Below are 19,955 nucleotides of genomic sequence, written 5' to 3'. Positions count from 1 at the left end.
TAAACACTTGATAATGAAGCGTGGATTGTATAGTTTCCAAGTACAAAGATGATGAGAACAGCTGGGAAAGCAAAGGACACAGTGGGTCCACGGGTTTGACAATGAATGTTCTTGAAAGCTAAGCAGCCAGCTGGGTCAGTAGAACTCGCCCAGGTATGAGCAAAGAGAGATAAAAGGATCTCACCCTAGAAGTTAGGATCTAGCTTTATCGCCTACCACCTGACCTCAGGCAAGATATTCAACTGCTTCCTCACCTGTATAATGGGACTAAAATTATCCATCTCATAGGGATGAAATAAGATAATATCGATGGAGTCTCAACGCCAGGCCCCTTCCTCCCTCCCTTCAGTGGGAGAGCATCAGGGAACTCTTACCATCCTTAATCAGGGGAATGTGATATAATGAAAGCTACATCCTCTCAAGATTATTTTGGCAGCACTAGGAAGGACTTCTAGGGGAGGGGAGAGGGGAGGAAGAGAGGATGGTGAGACACACACTGCTAAAGCAGCTGCTGAGATGGTCCAGGAGGATGGTCCAGTAGGACTGGCCAGGAAGATGTACTGGAGGTGAGGAGAAGGTGGTCAAACCTACACAGTATTTAGAAGGGAGAGATGACAAAAGCTAATGCTCTCAGGGCTGATCTAACCACCTGGTCAACACTTTCTGACCCAGCTGGAGTAACTATCAAGATGTGGTCCAAGTTTATTTTTATTCAACATTGTCAAGAAGAGTTGGTTCTTCAATGATCGATGAAAAATTGTATTTTTTAACTGCATTTTAAAAAAGAACAGTGCCAATGAAGGTGTAGACTATCACCCAAGAACTTTAAGAAGCAACAGTCTTTAGGGTGGAATACTTAACTAGACGGTGCTCAGAGATACTCCATCAAGCTATAATACTTCCATCAACATATGATAATGGCATTTTCATGTATTTTCCAAGATAGCAAGGAAATTACCTAGACTAGCACTGTCAGAAAGAAATAAATGCAAGCCACGGATATGGAAATTTTAAATTTTTTGGCAGCCAGGAACAGGTGTCATTAGTTTCAGTAATATAGTCTATTTAGCCTAATATATCCAAAAGTATCATTTCAACGTATAACAAAAACACATTCATGAGATATTTTACATTTTTCTTCCATTAAGTCTCAAAAATTTAGTCTATTTGAGACTTACAGCAACATCTCCATTCAGACCAGGCACATTTCAAATGCTCAAAATAGCTCAGGGCTACTATTTCGGACAATGTAAGCTTAGACAACCTTCAAGGAGGGTCCCAACACAAAGCACTTCTTCAATTGAGTTTTCACTGTAACTCACCTTGAGGTAGCCTCTACTGCAGCTGAACATCTGGAGCAAAAGATTTTTAAATGCTAATCTAATCACATCACTTCCTTGACTTACAGCCCTACAATATCTTTACATTTTCCTTAAGACTAACCAGTTAGGGATCTCTTCCATTCAAGGAGAGTCTGTCACATTAAGTTTTATGGATTACCGAAATAACATCTTGATATCTTCTGTAAGAATAGAGATACAAAGATCTGCCTTAAAGCACACTCTCTCTACCTCTATTGACAAGCTGGCTTTGTAATGCACCAACCCCAGAGCTGATCCAGCTGAAAAACACCTTGGGCCAACAAGGGCTATTTTGAACCTGGCAAATGGCCTGTCTAGCAGCATTGGGCATGGGAGTTAACAGCATGGGCTCAGAGCACACTTGCCTGAGTTTGTACCCACTTACTTATTGTCTGGTCTTAGTAAATCGTATAACCTCTCTATGCCTCCTGTTTCCACACCTGCAAAAAGAAATGTTGTTTAAAAAAAGATAGTACTATTCGTAGAACTATAGTATTAAATGAAGATTAGTGAGGTAATACATAAAAACTACTTGGGCACGTGGTCTGTCACTAGTAATTCTTAGCCATTATTTTCAAGGCCTTCTCGGTCCTCAAGAAACACCAGAACCATGTTTTTCAACAATCTCAGAGAGGTCTGTACCAGCACTGCCCAAGGGAAAGAGCACAGCTGATCTGCTTTCACATATCTGCATTGACACCTAACACAGATGTGACCACGTGACAATTACTTAACCTGACTAAGCCTCCATTTTCTCATCTGCTAAATAGGATCCACTGAATAATAATGGTGAAGATTAGACAACAGAGTGGGTCATCTGGCCCTTAGAAACTATAGGGCCTGCCCTTTCTTGAGTACCACTTACATTTCCCTTCCCCTTCTCCATCAGAGCCTAACAAAACACATTAGTTTGGGAATGAATTGGGGTACATCTCTTCTAAGTGAAGGCAAAGGGAAACCATTATGACAGGACTGTTTACTATATTCAGTGGGCATCTGCTGTCTTATGAAATCTTTATCGTGTCTTTAATCATCACCAAAATCCATTCCACATAAGCCACAGCAAGCCATCAGGGTCACCGGCTCCAAGAAGGACTATTCTATGAAGAGCATGGCAATTTCCTTCCACAATGATACATTCTCACAAGGTTAGAGGATGTCTCCTGAATATCCTCCTCAACTTCCTTTAAAAGCCTACAAAGCATTTGTCATTCATGGGTGAGTCATCCATGGTGTCCTGGAAAGGACTGGTCAGAAGGCAAGGTTTGGGACTTTGTCCTGGCTTTCCACCAACTGTGACTTTGGGGAAGTCACTTGACCTTTGTGGGTAAGAGAGCACATGTGCTTCATAGCGTTGTGGTGGAGAACAAATGTACCTAGTGTGTACTGAAAGCCCTCAGTCTCATTTGTGAAGAGTTCAGCAAATCAACACACAAGGCAACATGAACTTGACTTCCATACTTTACTGCCTTGGTAGCGTATTTTGGAAATGTGTTATAAGATAAGGAATAGACTATGTCAGCTGTATCATCTTCTACCTCTTTTCCCAGTTCCAGAGTTTAGAACTGGAGATCCAGATCTCTGACTCTGAAAGCAGGAATAGGATGAGGCAGAGGCAAGAAGCCTGAGGCCAGGGTGACTCATGGCTGTGGAATTCCTAAGCGGGTGGAATGCTCTCTGTATTTCTCTTCCCTGTCAAGTCCCTGGGTTAGCAAGGTACAGATGACACAGGGAGGAAAGAGGCGTTATTTCTCTGCAGACCAAATTTTTATATAGGCACACATACATGAACGCATGTGTGTGCACCTGCCTCCAGCTACAAAGGTCAAGAACCCAACACTGTGTTTTAAGAAAAGGGTTGTAGAAAGTACAGCATCTCTTCAGGTGTCCTCTTCACTGCCTCAAGTTTGGCAAATTAAACACCATAAATCCTTTGATATAAATTAAGTATTTTTAATAAAAAATGTTAGGTAAAAAGAAAGAGAACTCCTCTGACAAGCCATTAAAATTCTCAAACGTTGTGAGCCTCTGAAGTCATAGTTTAGTGTGTGGGACACAGGGATATATGGGGTTGTGTGAGAGGCTTAATAATGCCAGAATTTTTTTTTAAAGTTAAAATTAAAAAAAATACAAAGATGGTCCAAAATCTAAAGCAAATAAAGCCTGTATTACATGCTCATGCATAAAGCTACTTAATCTTCTACTGAAGCTGCACTTTTGTTAAATGGATGCCAGGATCATTCTAGAACAATAGGAAAGGACCTCAAAGGGGACATTCCAAATATCTTGTGCGTGGATTTTCTCACACAGCTGTAGTTATTACAACTCTATTAAACCAGCTGCTAATAATTTTCAAATGGTCCATTTGTTCTACCAATGACCTTGGGCCACCACCAATTTCAGACCTTATCTTCATGTCTTAATCAACAGCCTCAAATGGAATCCCCTCCTCTTTCAACAGAGAAATGCACTTTGAAGAAAGACTGTTGATCGCATGGCTTCTTTGTCATCAGGGAATTTGTGTAATGTGGAATTTAACCTACAAACCCCAATCTTCCTGAAAGGAAAATGATTCCTCTGAGATTCCCTTCTCTACAGCAAGGTGAAAATGAAACTTTTTTTTTTCCTTTTTCTTCCTTGTTTAACAGAACAAAATTCATGGATGGGTCTCTCAGGGTACTGGAAAACTCTGAATGTGCTTGATCAACAATGGGAACTGATCCAGGGTTAAAAAAAAAAATGCCAGGAAAATATATCTTAAGCAACTTCAGATAAATCTAAGAAAACATCACCTTGTCTATAATCAAGGGTGTGGTAAGGAAAAGAACTTACACAAGTGATTTCATTTTCAGATGTGATGTATTAACGGGACCAAAGATGATTCGCAGAGAAATCAACACCATGAAAACAAGAGTGCCAAGACGGAAAGGAATGTCCTTTTCTTAGGCTTGGAACCGAAAATATTTTTCTCTCTCGTGACCATCTTAACTTCAAAAGCAGAAGCAAGGAATGTCAATCCGTATGGAGCTCCGCTGGCGGCTGACTCTGTTTCCATTCTTTCCACAGAGAAGGGGAAAGGCAGCCCATTGTGCGTCTCCGCCAAGAGAGAAGAGAAAGAAAAAAAAAATACCACTTGTTTTTAAACTTTCCAAGGACACAGATAACTCAGGGAGAATGAAAACACAGAGATGAAGAAAGATGATTTGGGAATTCAACGTTGGAATTAAAAAGTCAAGAAAGTGGGAGAAGTCAAGAAATGTCAGAATTTCCAGTACCAAAAAGGATAGGCTTCATAGTTTGTGTGCTAGAAAAAAAATGCTTTCTTTTGCCTCTTTTTGTTACTTCTTCAGTACTCTTATTCCAGCAAGAACTTTTCTTCAATATGGTAATTATCTCCATCTCCCATTTCCTAGAAATCCATCATCTCCTTTTCGAGCCAGTGTATTCTCTGTCCCACCTTTTTGACTTTTTAAACTAATTCTCATCAAATTAGCTTAAAAAAAAATCTTGATTTCCTGCACTAGCCACATTCTTTGTCCCCCCAAAAAAAGGCCTCATCCTTTTACTTAACTAGAAAGGTACAGAGGATATTAGGAATGTCATTTAGTCTTCAGGAATAAAGATGAGAAAGTGGCTTGGGGCATCTCTCTGTTCACTCTTGCTGGCAAGTTTCCAGGCAAAAGTATTTGGTAATCTCATGATAATTGGACAACACAGCCCCATTATGCACTCCCTACGATGCAATATTGTTTCATGGCACAGCATGATGCAAGTGACATGAGCTTTGGTGCCGAGGACAAAGGCAGAGAGTGACCTCTGGAATTCCATAGCAAAGCACATGCCCTCTGAACCTGGACACATTGGGCCAGCCTGAGACACTCACCCATACAATGAAGGTAAGCCAAAATGTAGCCCCGTGAGTGGAGACAAGTCTCGACTGTTTCTCATCACAGTGTTTAGCCTCATCACATAATAAAACAATGTATACCCATTGTGGTTGTGGACACAGAGAACTGTGGAATATACATACGATATTTAACTGAATTGTTTCATGTGCTACACAGTGCGCTAGCTTTTTATATGCCTGAAAAGGGACTCTAGAAGTAGGTGAACAAGTTTTCCTAAAGATGTTTGGGAAACTCTTCCAAGCCAAGAAACCAGAAGATCTCCACTGTTCCTGAAAGAGGTACTTCAGGGGTTGCTGGGGTGATGACTGGAATTTCTGAGGTACATACATGCAAACAAGGGTGGAACACAGACTGACAACAAACTTGAAGAGGAAGGTCATCCACAGCCTACTCAGAGCCAGGGAAGCCTTATATATGGTTTCATTGCCTAAAGAACTGCATGCTGTCACCAGATTTTTATCAATTTTTAGCAGAATGTCAAGCAATGACACATACATAGGTTGCCCTCTACAGAAAGAGCCTAGCCTAAGATTACTGGTGGGCTACAGTCCATGGGTGGCAAAAGATTCAGACACGACTCAGCAACTTAACAACAACAAAGAATCCTGTAGGCATATTAGAAGGAGGGCAGAAGGAACACAGTCAATGCAGAAACCAGTCTAGAGCATAAAGCATTCAAGGAGAGGGTGATATCCATTCACTGGTATGAATATACCTCTATATCAATGCCACATGCAGCTTCTTAAGAAAGTGATCCTGCATTCTGATCACCTGGCTATCCTGACACGTCTGAAAGAATAGATCACAAGAAAGACATCTAATCTCTTTATTGAGGGTGCTGATCTTCAGCAAGTAGAGAGAGCACAGAAGCCAAAGAAAATTCATGACAGTGCACCCTACGAGGTGTGGCGATGCGTTACACCTGCTGACTATGGGAGATAGAAACACTAGATTATGAGCTTCTAGCAGACAGGAGCTGGTCTTTCTGTCCATCTCCAACGTTTAGCACAAATGTTCAGTAAATGCTTGAATGAATGACAAAATAAATGAGTAAAATACAAGTCAGTCTGGTGTCTAGCCTTCAAAGTCGGGTTACCAGGCTTTCTTTCTTCAATGAACCAAGAGTCTGAGCCAGGAGAGACTATGCTAGCACCAAGGGCAACCCCAAATCAAAGAGCAAGGCAGGGGCTGCACAACCTGACAGAGAAGAGTTCACCAGCCCTGTTCCCTTTTAACCAGACTGTGCGCTCCATATACCATATCCCATCATGGGCATGACTTTCAAATCCAAAAGACAGCAGCGGGGATGGCAACAACCTGAGCTTGTTAACAATCCCAACAGGGGAGCAAAGAGACAGGCAAGTTTCACAAGACAAATGGCAGGGAGGCTCAATTTCTGAGCCCTCTCTTTTAAAGAGGGGTGTGGAGGAAGGGTGTGTATGGAGGGAAGGGAAGTACTGACTTCCACCTAGGTGCCCCATTAGGCCAATATTTTGCAAAACCAGGTGTGTGCAATTTGCTTATTAAAGTTCTCACCCTGGGGCAACTGACAAGACTCATCAGTCCTGGAAGACGTGTGCTATGACCCCAAGGCAAGTTAAAGCATATCTGGAATATTTTAAGCTAGAAAGGGAATCTTTTTGTTAAAGTGAAAGGGGATCATTTTGCTGAAACAACTGACTGGGAGGGAAAGAAATTAAGAGTGGTTTGTTTCCCGGGTTTGTGCAGAAATTAGACCATTATCTTCCAAAACAAAGGCTCAAGGTTAGATGGCTGTTCCACAAGGAGCTAAAGAAACGTTTTTTTATTGATGATTCTAAAAGCGGCAATGCTTCTAAAGGAAATGTTCCAGCAGAGGGCAAAAGCACCAAGGTAGGCTACCTCACCTACTTGCCAAGAGGTCTGGGAGTCAACATTCTTTTGAATAACAAGATCTGGATTCGCTGGCTAACACGATAGGAACAGGGAGAGATGTGAGATGGCCAATAGGAACAGCCAGCTGCGGCATTGCTTAAGAGGAGCTACTGGCTGCTGAAGATGCTAAAATATAAGAAAGCCTCAATTCTGTTTTCCAGACCAGCCAAGAGGGGCCAATGGAGGCACCTGCATGAGAAATCACAGAGCCTTTGCTATGCTGTTATCAATAGCAGTGATCTCAAATTACACGTTAACAGATTGCTCTGCCTGTGAAACAGAGCTCCCTCCCCGCCAAATGCTGACCCGGTTCCGGGCAAAGTATTATCACACTTTGTTCATACACAGAAAAATGATGGCAGAGTTCTGGTGGTCGATGATCCACACCCTGCAGATAAACAAAGCTGCATCTATACACCACCACTCCCCTGCCTGCCTAGAGTTGTGCTTGACAGCCACAAACTCACAATGCTCTTGAAATTCGCAGGCACATTTATACCTACCACTGGTCCTAATGACAGCTCATCTTTGGCAGCAGAAAGGGTTCTAAACTTATATTTAAAACCTCGTGAGGGGTCACATCACAAGAAAATTTATGACCAAAGTTTTTCCTTTCAAATTTACTATGTCAACTACCGAAGAATAACTTCTAAAAGTCCTCTTTAACCACAGTTTGGTCATTCTAACGGTATAACATCTACAGGTTCCAATATGAGGCAAGGCAATCATGCCCCCGGTGGATTCTGTGATAAACAGTTCATTTTTCCCATTAAAATAAAGGAAAGAGTGAGAAACAAAATGTACACTGTGGGTTTGGCTTTGTTCCTCAAGATCTAGAGGGTTTTTGTGCTTCTTAACAACTTAGTTACATTGGGCAAGTGCTCGATCCTGGATTCAATTTCTCTGGCATAAAATGAGATTAAATAAACGATCTCCACAGTTCCATCTACTTTCAAAATCTCATGTAACAGGGAGGAAGACTATCAGGTAATATCTTGGCGCCATGATGGTCAAAACCCAGCGATCTTAGCTTGGCTGTCTTCCGCAACTTAACTGTGTGACCCTGGACAAGTTTACAACCTTTCTGAACCATCTACAGAGGGAAGGTATTTAATGTAGATGTTCTGGGAGCTCCCTTCCAGCAGGTTGGCAATGAAAGGCAAACTGTGGACAACATGTAAGAACAAAGAAGAAGACAGCATTGATGCACACATATATGGAATCTGGGGCTTTTCTGGTGGCGCGATGGTAAAGAATCCACCTGCCAATTCAACAGACACAACACACTCAGCTTCTACCCCTGGGTTGGAAGATCCCCTGCAGTAGGAAATGGCAACCCATTCTAATATTCCTGCCTGGAAAATTCCATGGACAGAGGAGCCTGGCGGGCTACAGTTCATGGGGTCACAAAGAGTTGGACACGGCTGAACACAAGCACGATATGGAATCTAGAAAAATGGGACTGATGAACCTATTTGCTGGGGCAGAAATGGAGACTCAGACACAGAGAAAGGACTTGTGGACACAGTGGGGAAAGGGGAGGGGAGGATGAATTGAGAGAGTAGGTGTTTGGGAGGGAGTGAGTCTGTGACTTTAAAACACATACTTGCAACTATGGGGAAGTGCCCCCACCAAGGATTTCCCCTCTCCTGCAGGCTTCTCCTTCTCTGCTTCATCTCCACACTCTTTCCCAACAAGCCTAGACAAGGCACAGAACTCCTCTAAGTGGGGCTCCAGGCGGGCTCCACCAATCGATCAAAATTGGCACAAGAACTAGAAGCTCTTTGCCAGCACTACGGTAGGGGAATATGCATAGGTGGTCTAGACAGCAAACTGAAATTCCATCTCAGGCTTCTTAACTAACTCCTTACATTGTGGACTTTGGACAAATCACCGTAGACTTTCCAGAAATGCACATTACAGGGGTTGGCCATGATGATTTCATAGGCCCCTTCTAGCTTGAGATGTTGTCCCTTTGAATATAACCAGTGACTTGACATTCAAGGCAGAAAGACAGGAACTCCTTCCCTTTTGGACCCTATCTCCTCCTGCTTTTTGTAGTTGACACCTGCTGTGTACCCATGGGTCAAGGTTTAGAATGTGCTCACAGACTATGTCTGGATCCTGCAGGCGGCACCCCGGCATTTTATTTATAAAACTGGGATCCAGTGTCACTGCCAACATGCAGTGGCTTGAATCATGAGAGCTGGAAACCCTTGAGTCATTATCAACTTTCGAAACAGGCACACATTTACTCGGCTCAAAAGAAAGATGTTTCAAGCTTCAAAATAATTTCAGATTTACACAAACACACTGGAGTCATGAAAAGGCAGAGAAAGTTTCAAGGGTGGTCTGGTGAGTAAACCACCTCAGCTACCTTCTTGCCACCCCACCCCCCATTCTGTCTTTTGTACAAAATCGAAGACATTCCAGGAGTCATCTCTCTTGAGAAGACCAACACACCAGCGCCTTGGGTATGAGTTGATCAGTATTTAGTAAAAGCCAAACAGTTCAAGGCTATTATCTGATTCCAAACAGGCACTGCACATTTGTCAGGTGACCTTGAACATACTTTACCTTCTCCGGGGGCAAACACAAGCCTCCGTCTATCTAGATGAGGAGACATCCAAAGAGCAAAGCACTGTGAGGATTCCTGACTCTGTCTGGCATCTTCCCCGTGTCTTCAGGTGGTGTGTGTGAGGGGAGGGGGTCAAGGATGGAGGAAGGAACTGGAAACACTGAGGAATCCGATGGGTCCCAAGCACCACGTGGACCTCAAGAGCAGTCCCTCGTGCAGAAGAGCCAATTCAGGTTGTCCTGGTTCTAAAGTCCTGGTGGGGGCATGATCTCTGTACCATATGCCTGAAGCGTGACCTCGTGCTGATTTCTGCTGGGGCAGCTGGAACGGGCCAGGATCGCTTGCCACAGTGATCTGAGTCACTGCTCAGCAACATCTCGGGGTTAACAAGATCACATGTTCAGCTGCTACTTAAAGCCTTGGAGGCACTTCAACCTCTTAACTTGGGTAAGCGTTAGAAGCCTGGTAGGTAGCGTCCAACTCCTCAAAATAACTTTGAAGAGACTCTCTTCCATTCTTGGAGCTTCTAAGCATGCCAAGGACATGACCATGAGTTCTGAGGCCATGACCACTGTTCTCAGTTCCTAACAAACGACCGTCAAGAAGAGACATTCAACTTTCTTCTTTCTACTCAATTGTTTCTTCTCTGCTGCTTCTAAAAACAACCTGCTTCTCACTCCCTACGAGAAGATCTTCAAAGTTCAGAGGAAGAATGGAGAAAGAACATCAAACATCTTTAAAATATTTGTTCTGTAGCCACTCTTTTATGTGTGGGAGGATTTTCTGCCATAATGTTGATGGTTATTTTGGGGACAAACACCATAAAGAAAAAACTAATTTTCCTGAACAATAAGGTCCTACTGTTTTAGCACAGGGAACTATATTCAATAGCCTGTTATAAACCATGATGCAAAAGAATATGGAAAAGAATATGCATATATGTATAAGTGAATCACTTTGCTGTACAGCAGAAATTAACAACATTGTAAATCAACTACTCTCCAATAAAATTTTGAAAAAGAAAAATAATTTCCTTGCTTTTTCTCAGGAAGCCAAAGTGTCTGATTGGTCAAATTCTGCAACAGGAGCATCTTCCTTTTTGTTGAGATTAATGCAGAAACATCCTGAAAAGGTTACGGTGACCAAACACATTGCTTTGAAGCAGAATCTTCTCTCCAACCTACCTCTTCTGTGTCAGGCAATGTTTACTTAACTGGTTCATTCATTCATTCGTCCACCAACCAAGCACGGAAGATGTATCACTTATCAGGCACATTACTAGACCTCAGATCAGGGTGATCCTCTAGTCAAGGTCATTCTGATTCACAAATGGGTCAGTGAGCTGTGGCCCAATATCAGAGGGAACAGGACAGGCAGACAGTCATATGGAGCAAATCTTTGGTCAACAGGTGCATCTCTTTATTGTTAACAGAAAAAACACACACACAGCTAATTGGATGGCTCAGCAGCAATCTCTTTGTATATAGAAATCAGCACAATGTAACTTCCGTTTGTTTCTGCCAAAGGCACTAATATGAAAAAAAACTGCATCCAATTTAATTGATGAACGACAGATATTCTGCTAACATGGCCTCTATGGCAGAGGGAGGGGAAGGGGGATGGGGGATAACAGTGGTGGTGAAGCATAGTAAGTAACCTGCCACTAAGATGACATTTCCCCAAACCTAAAGCACTTGGTATACTACCCTTAAGGTGCCCTGGAGGTACTGAATTCCTGGGGAAGGAAAGACGAAAGCCTATTCCATAGCTCAAATTATTAGCAGCTACAAATACCAAGTTCTGACAGCATCTCTTTTCCTTTTCCTACCTCCTGCATGTGAGACAGTAAAGCACCAGGGGCTGCTTCTCTCCTCCGTGCCAACCTAATGATACTGAATTTCTGAGACCAGTGGTTCCTAAACCTGACTTCAAAGAACACATTTTCTGGGGTCCCACCCCAGACCTACTAAAACCCTCTCTGATGGTAGAAACTGAAAATCTATTTTTAATAATCTTCTTTTTTGTTTCCAAGTTCTCCAAATGATTCTGAAGATCAGCCCAGTGTTTAGGAATCACCCCTCTATACAATTAATGGTGATTAAAAAACAAATTTAAAAGGCCCTGTCCACCCTCTCCCACCTGATTCCCGACGTTTGTGGTTCCTCAAACATTTGCTTTCTGAGCAATGAAGAGAACAGCAGTCGCCTCCACCACCACCCAAATATCCAGCACTCAGCACATGAGACCCACAGATTCTTCACATTCTGAAGCTGTTAAAACAAACACTGTGTCTGGTGCAAAGTTTGCTCAGCAGCCCCCGTGGTTGTGTGGGCTCCCTTATCCATCTAAGTGAACCAACCAAGGCTGATGAGTCCAGGTAAAATGAAAAAAAAAAAAAAAAATCAACGGAATCTCAGACTTAGACTGGATTCCAACCAAATTTCAGACCAAAAGATGGACTAATCCCTTGCTGGCCATACAGAAACAGAAATAATACAAGAATAAAATCAATTGTCCTTAGCCACATCAAATCCCATCTTCCCTTGAAGTAACAACTTTTCTCAGGGTACTTCAACGTCAAACTTAGCCTCGCGTGCATGGGAAGTAACTAAGGACACAGGTGCAGGGCTTCTGTACAAGGTACCCTGGGAAAATGCAACTCCTGAGAATAGACTGGGATGCAATAGGAGGATTAAAATCAGAATCAGAAGACAAGACCATGAAGAGAAGTCTTTTCATTTTCTGTTCATACACTCTTCTGCCTTCACTGGGCCAATATTCACATGGTCTCTGCTTCAGAAAGGCTTTGACTTTCCTGCTATTATCCTAGTCTTGCTTTAACACATACTTTATATTAGAATGCGTTCCAGGAAGCATATGGCAATAGAACTAGGTCAACCATTAACCAAATAACAGGAAACTGCTCTGCAGCGCACACCCTTCAAAAGCTTGCTTAATGAGCTGGCTCTTCAGAATATGTCCTTCAGTGAGGTTGGAACTAACAGGATCCATGGGTTTCTCTAATGGTGCAAGGTCACCTCATACCTAGAAGGCTTCTGCACACGCTAGATGTTCAGTGGTTTAAATATTCTACTGAAATGTTCAGGAACCAAAGACAAAGGTGAGGAAACATGTTTTCTGAACCTGCTTGACCATCTTCAAAGGGCATGACTACTATCCTGGTTTCCCTGCTTCATTCTTCCAATTCTGTTAAACAACAGGAAACACTGCATATTCATCTTTTCTCTCTGTAACTTTTCTATATTCCTTGAGCTCCCATGAAATACATGCCGCAATCCACTTAGGCTTGATAAGCCAAATAAAGTCTTGGGAAAATATGTCTTCTTTTTTCATATAAAACTACAAATGAATTTCTTCTAGAACTATCGGCCTTGAATTGTTGAGTACTCCTGAGTTTGAATGTTTCCTCTCCAATGTTTCAGACTCAATTCTATGAAATCTAACTTTACAATGGCCTGAAGAGTCATTTAGGATCCTACCAGTAAACCATCATGCTCAAATCAGTAGCCTTCAGAAACTACCAACAATCAAACTCTCTTTGGCTTCTTTAACCTAGACTGCAATCTACACATTCTTACTTCCAAAGTATATTTAATATAGATTGCAGAGTTGGGCAGTTTCCCTTGATTAAGCATTTATATTAATTCTCATTTTTCAATTAAAATGTCAGTGCCAAATCTCCATTTAAAAAAACTCCACTTACTAAAACTGAATGCTGGATGTCTAGGAGGTTTTCAGTAGCCACCACTGCTTAAAAGCAACTAAGAGAAAATGATTGTTTTCAGAAAGCTAGATGTGTTTGGGGAACAAGACATTTAGGGAGCAATACAACCGTTTGAAAAGTGCTAGACTTGGTTAACAAACTCAACCCATACTTACTGATTACATATATCTGCCCAGGCACTCTGCAAGGCCCTGACATACAGAGATGAAACCCTGCACCTGCCCTTCTGCAGCTTCTAGCTGGTTCCATTTAGTAACTGACTATGAGACAAACCAGTGGTTGGCCTTCAGAGTTGATACAGCTAAATTTTAACTAAGTAGGGTCTTTTCCCTGGGAAACAGTCAACAAGGCTTCCTTGAGCACCAACCTAAGGAATGACACTCTAGGCTGGAGATCAAAGAAAAGAAGCCTGTTAAGAGTCACCCATGTTGGGCCATCTTTTGAATTCTGGATACCCAAATCTCTTCCATCAGTGCTCTTCTAAGGAAATGTCTGGTTTCTCTTTACAGGGAGTTAGTCGAAACGAAAACACCAGAACCTCATCGAAGGAATTTAATAAATAATCTATTACATAGAACACTCAAGATAGTGCAAACGGAGGTTAATGTTACTTTTCTTCCCCTTTACCAGATTTTGGAGTCCTGTTTCACTGAGCAGCACACTGGCTCTTAAAAGTCACCATGTAATAAAAGATACTGCTCAGCTCCTAAAGCCAAGAAGCTAAATGTTTATCAATCCCACCAGGACAAGCTTCAAGGAGCCCCTTCACAGGGATTTCACGTGGATTCAAGTGTGTTCTGACCCCTAATCAAATAGTCACTGTTTAACAGTGCCCTACCTACAATCAGTGTTCTATAAAAACTTAAGGGTAGGAGAAGAGGGAATTAGTATTTTTTATGTGCCCACAATGTATCAGGCTGTGCACCAGAGGCTGACATTTGTGATCTTATTTATTCCCCACAAAAAGCTTACAAAGTGAGTTTTTCTTTCTAGATCAGGAAGCTGAGGATCAGAGATTAAATCATTCACTCAAGGTCATACAGCTACTCACTGGCTCTGTGGCCTAAGTTCTTCCCACTACATATCATGGCCCTCACTGCCAAGGTCTTCAGGGGCCTCCAAACACTGATAGCAAAGGGTTCCCTTCTACTGGATCTCTGCATCAGAGTCAGATGTTCCTTCCCAGTATGAGAGCACACTGCTCCCAACACAATCTCCAGGACCCTTCAAAGAGGGACCGGTGTTTCTCAAAGTGCCCAAACACTGACGATGGAACAAGGTCAGGCCAGTTCCCGAGATATGAAGCAAGATGAACTCAGCAGGTCCTCCTGCCAATTGCCGTCGTCCTTACTCATCTGCTGGAGCATGCCAAGGCCTGCCTGGAATGACGCAGACAAGGGTCACCATGGGTGATCCTATACCCTTCCAGACTGCTACAAAATAAAAGCTCGGTGCTGCAACACGCTGGCTCCTTGAAAACCCACCAGCATCGTTTCACAGGGTGCAAACCTCTCAGAGAAACTCTTTGCATACGTCAACCTCAGCATTCAACCGGCAGGTACAGAGTCAAGAAGCAGTCTAAAGGTAAAAGGTCTAGGAATCTATGGACCTAAACCACGTTGGAAGTCCAAGTCTTATACTGCTTGCTGGCTATTCTTCTCATTCACAAAGGAGTCGCAATGTCCAATTTTCCCTTACACTGAAGTTCTAACTATAAACACGCTGAAATAGAAAACTACAGATGAGTATCATAGTTATGAAAGGCCTAGCTTCTGCCATTAATAAAAACGTGCCCCCAACAACCACTCTTTCCACTCTACCAGCCCCACAATACCGACCCCAGCAAGGCAGGTTTGGTGAAATTTAGAGCTACTTAGCAGAAATAAACATGAAACCCACACTTGGGTTAGGAGGTGTGGTTAATTTTAGGTGACTGCTCCATGTATCTGATGAAATCTGGAGCCTGGGCTTCTGACTGGTTTAATGTAACCCTCGAGCCTACATCTAAGCAACTCCACCTCAGTATTTTCTCCACAGGGGAAAACAAGTGGTAAGGTAACTGAAAGAAGGAATTCATTTCTGACTGTGAGGTCTTCCCAGGCAAACTGTCGGGTCTGCTCCAGCCCCCAGGCTGCCGAGCGCTGTACCAGGAGTTGACACCCAAGAGGGCTGCAGCATTTAGGAACGGCTGATGAGAGGCAGGTCTCACAGGGCTTCTTCTGATCTGCATCTGGGAGTATTCATTCAAGAGAGGCTGTGAGATCCTTCCAAGGAGCAGGCAGCAGAAACTGAGAGGGCTCTTGGTGATCTAGTGCAACTCCGCCGGTCCCATTCCTAGGAAAGGGAGCTTGGAATACTCTATACTTCAAATGCATGCAAACGGGAATCCCAGGTACGAGAAGTGAGTTCAGCTGATGTAAGAATCCACTTTTCAAAGCGTCAGTGACTTCACCCCCCCTCTCTCTCCCTTAACACAGCTGCGAAGTCCACTGAGTGTCCAGCCAAGTGTACTTGTGCATTTCGTGCCCTCTCATGCCCATGAGAGGACCCCGTTCCAGCCTGGTGGCTTTGCTGTACTTGCTCATCAGCTTTCAGGTTTCACAAGGGAAAACAATCTCCCCCTCGAACTGTAGAAGCTTTCTTTTCCAGAAGAACTAGACAACCCTGATGGCTCTCTCCAGTTACATAGCAATTATGTAATTGCTGAGCTTCTGCAGAATCATTCTGGAACCATTCTGCAGCCTTCTCCTGACTACAGCTGCAGCACGATGCTCCGAGATGATTGCAGCCTTTGAATGGATGGCTGGTCTCAAAGCTGAGCACAAAGGGATGTACGATGGGATTCCATCTCAAGCGCAAAGATGCTCCGGCCTCATGAAGCCCTTTCTCCTCCTCCTGGGCTGTGTGACGAACTCCTGCCTCTGCCCGCCCTACATGTGTGCGGAATGTGCTTCACTCCGTTTATGCTGACAGATTCCAAAAGAGGCAGAAAATCAGCTGAAGTTGTGCCATGGACCATAGACAAGGTAGTCATTTAACACATCATAGGAAAGCTCCAGAAGAGGACAAGATGCAAAGGGGAGTGGGGGGTGGGAAGCATCTCTCTAGGCTTCCTGCACTGGCATGAAATGAGTGCTTCCCTTCCTTCTGCCAGCTCCAATCCTTCATGTTGACATTACACATCCTGTACTGTAGATCCACCCCCATGCTGCCGCTTGCCCAGCTGAATTATCTCCTGCGTCACAGCGGTGGTAACAGAACTGCTGGCTCGGCAGACTTGAAAGCACCATTTCAATGCTTTATGCGTTCAGCAACTGGACATATTACCAGTGCGTCGGTCAGGGCTGCTTTGTGGCCCTCTCAGCAGCCATGCAATACTCAACCTAACCCTTCTGCTAACCAGATGGTCTGTTTGCCTCTTGGGACCAAACCGTTCAACTTTACTTTATTAAATTCTACCAAAATGTGGGGACAGTTTACAGCAGTGTGTCTGGTTCATCTCCAACAGAGTTGCTAAGATGAAAATGACCTAAAAATAACTGGAAACTCGACTTTACACCAACAGAGAACAAGATATTTTGGAGTAAATATTTAAATGATCTGCCAGATTCCACACCCCAGCAGCATTAACGACAAGGTTAGCAAATTATATTGTAAATACATACACACAAAGATTCAGAAATACACACATCTAAATAGGAATCCAGCCTCGAGCCAAGGGTTCACCACCCTCAGGTGCGGTTAAATGTGGTTAAGGACAGCCATCTCCATCATAATCACTCCAATTACCAAAACAAAGAAGCTAACACAACTGGTAAAGAGATCCCACCTCCCCCGGGTTTGACCACCTAGGCACTCTTGCAAGCGTGCCAGGTACTCCCAGGGCCCTCAGTAAATGGTTGATGAATGAATAGAGATGAATGGGCACATAGTTCTTAAATATAACAGCATCAATAAAACACATTTTATGAGAGTGAAGACACTAAATTCTCTCCAGCTCTATCATCATCCCACAACTACTAACTAGGAGCGCAAAGCCAGGCAGCGGATAAATGGCAAGAAGCAAGCCATCTGTGCCAGAGGCAGTGGACGGCCAGTAATTGATCACTGCAAATGAACTGCCGAGGTGGCTGGCCGTCCATTGAGTACCTGGCAGGGTGCTGGGTATTTTACATACATTATGCCTCTGAGCCTTCACCAGAGAGGGAATTCCACTCTAAAGATACACTAGAGGCCAGGAGCAAATGAGGAACCTGACCCAAGTGAAGTCAATCACTTTTCTACAACTTGGTTGTCACAGATGAGTAAGGATCTTACAACTTGGAAAGAACTGGACACAGAGGAAGGTGGCCAACCGCAACCCCCCCACCACTGCCCCCGCTACCCCTCCAAACTATCCCTGCCTGAGGTCTCCAGGAAAATGGAAAGATCTTTCCAGTCCCAGAGCTTTTGTGCCAGCCCAGGAAGGCCTAGTTACAACCCCTCCTGCTTCTTCCTTTCTTCTTACTTTCCTGAGGGCATTCCACATTATTACAACCGAGATTACACCCACAGCGTCACCGCTACTTCTTTAATTTGCGGGTCCACCCTTTGAGACCAAAAAGCTCTCATTTGAGAGGGGTCCATCATCCTAAAGATCTGAACACCAGTAAATAACGTTAATGAATGGTCATTTTTTTTCCCTCCTCCTCAAAAGTCTCTGCACACAATTTTAAAGCAGCAACTATAACTTTTTTTTTTAAAAGAATTAAACATTTCTTTATGTCTCTGTAAATGTTCAAAATGTAAAACTAAATACATAAGGCTCCATGGGTAATCCACTTTGAAAGGTGAAGAATCACAACTGACCTACCCAAGAACCACTTACATGTTCATCTCTGCCACCATCACCACTGCGGGGCCACCAAGGAGCCATCAGTGAATGTTCTTGTGACTTGGAGCAGACCAGGTTAGGTCAGCCTTGTCAGGCCCTACCAACACCCTTCCACATTGTGAAATATCATCTACCCTGAAGACACTCTAAAATTAGCCTCCTTACCCCTGAGATCTCTAAGCATCTGATATTACAGGACATAAGTAAGACGAAGTGGACATGAACTATTAAAATAAACATTTGCACAGAGAGGACCAAAGCAACTCAAAGCAAGGCCACAGGACAGCCCTCCAGCTGGCTCAAAGCTACCTACCTGAGTGAAGCCATACAGAAGCAATCAACATTTATAAAAGACAGCATGGCCCAGTATTCTTACTGAACAAATACAGTATTCTTAGATCATTTTTGCCAGAATGATGCCAAACAAGAGGAACAATAATGACACCTTTCTCCTAAAAAGCTCGAAGAAGTTCACATTGATTAAAAATTGTTCCCATAACTCTGCAGGGAATATTTCTGTAAGGTGAGACAGTAAGTACACTTTTCCAAGAGGACGTGGCGTCATCCTCAGGTGGTTTACAAAATCCCTACTGAGCACACGGGCACACGTGGAGTGTGGTGGGGTCCACAGCCAGCCAGACCAGAGGTTCACAATCTGGAAGTCTACCTGTGAATGGACCACGGCAATGAGGACCACTCATCACATAAGAAAGAAATGGTGCAAAATTAATCCAAACATGGAGTCTAAGACCAAGGACAAAACAATTCACACCCGAAAAAGCCCTCAGGGCAGACCTCTACCTCAGCTTCTCTATCCATGAGGAAGACACTATCATTTTCCTAGGGCCCATTATAAACCAGAATCTTTACACACATAATACTTTTTAGCTCTTATGTCAGTTCTACAGATTCATAATATTATCCTCATTTTATTGGATAGGCAATCGCGGGAACAGAGAAGTTAAGTGATTATTCAAGGTCACACAGCTAGGAAGGAACATAGACAAATTTTATCCTGCGATTGTGCAAGATTCAAAGAGTATGTTCCACCCACTACACACAGCTTTTCCGTAACAAAGACACCAGCACAAAGAACTGCATGTTCACACAGAAAACCTGAGAAATTTGCATTCCTGATGCTTCAGCAAAAAATAAGCACCTTATCCCAAAAAGAATATCCTATCTACGTAAAATATATTTACATACTTACACATATTTATGTATTAATACACACACACACACACACCCATATACCCATAGACATGGTAGCCAAGTTCCTAGTTGTTCTTCAGACAGTTCAATGCAATGAAGTTCAGCCATAGTGTGCAAATTTTAATTGCATGACTTCCCCATAAAACTGCATGTCAGAAAGGGAAGGCTGCCAAGTGACAATCTGGCCCAGCGATTTAGTGTCACACTGACATACCCACTTCAGATACAGGTTGTTGTTTGTATTTCCTAGAAATCATTGACTTCATATAAGACGTAACAGCAAAGGATGTCCCCTAGCAATGACATGTTCTTTTTCTCCTGGAATACACTGGCAGCAAATGTCATGAATTTGCAAAAAAGGAGG

At 43.1% G+C, this 19,955-nt stretch overlaps 1 protein-coding gene across 12 annotated transcripts in view; it reads right to left on the bottom strand.

Annotated features, from left to right (window-relative positions):
• ZNF462 (zinc finger protein 462) overlaps nucleotides 1-19,955 on the bottom strand; it is a 178,972-nt gene that overhangs the window by 114,770 nt on the left and 44,247 nt on the right. Inside the window, exon 1 of one of the 12 annotated variants that reach the window (XM_081525507.1) lies at nucleotides 18,374-18,499. The exons of 9 other annotated variants lie outside the window; for them this stretch is intronic. The gene's annotated coding sequence lies outside the window, so the exon portion shown is untranslated. Of the gene's footprint in view, nucleotides 1-4,193; nucleotides 6,749-18,373; nucleotides 18,500-19,955 lie in introns of those variants that run through there. 2 more of the 12 variants (XM_081525566.1, XM_081525486.1) reach the window with 2 other exon arrangements.

This window comes from Giraffa tippelskirchi, chromosome 1 (assembly GCF_054371585.1).
Source record: "Giraffa tippelskirchi isolate mGirTip1 chromosome 1, T2T-mGirTip1v1.2.pri, whole genome shotgun sequence".
NCBI lineage: Eukaryota > Metazoa > Chordata > Mammalia > Artiodactyla > Giraffidae > Giraffa > Giraffa tippelskirchi.
This window is presented reverse-complemented; position numbering and strand designations above follow the sequence as displayed.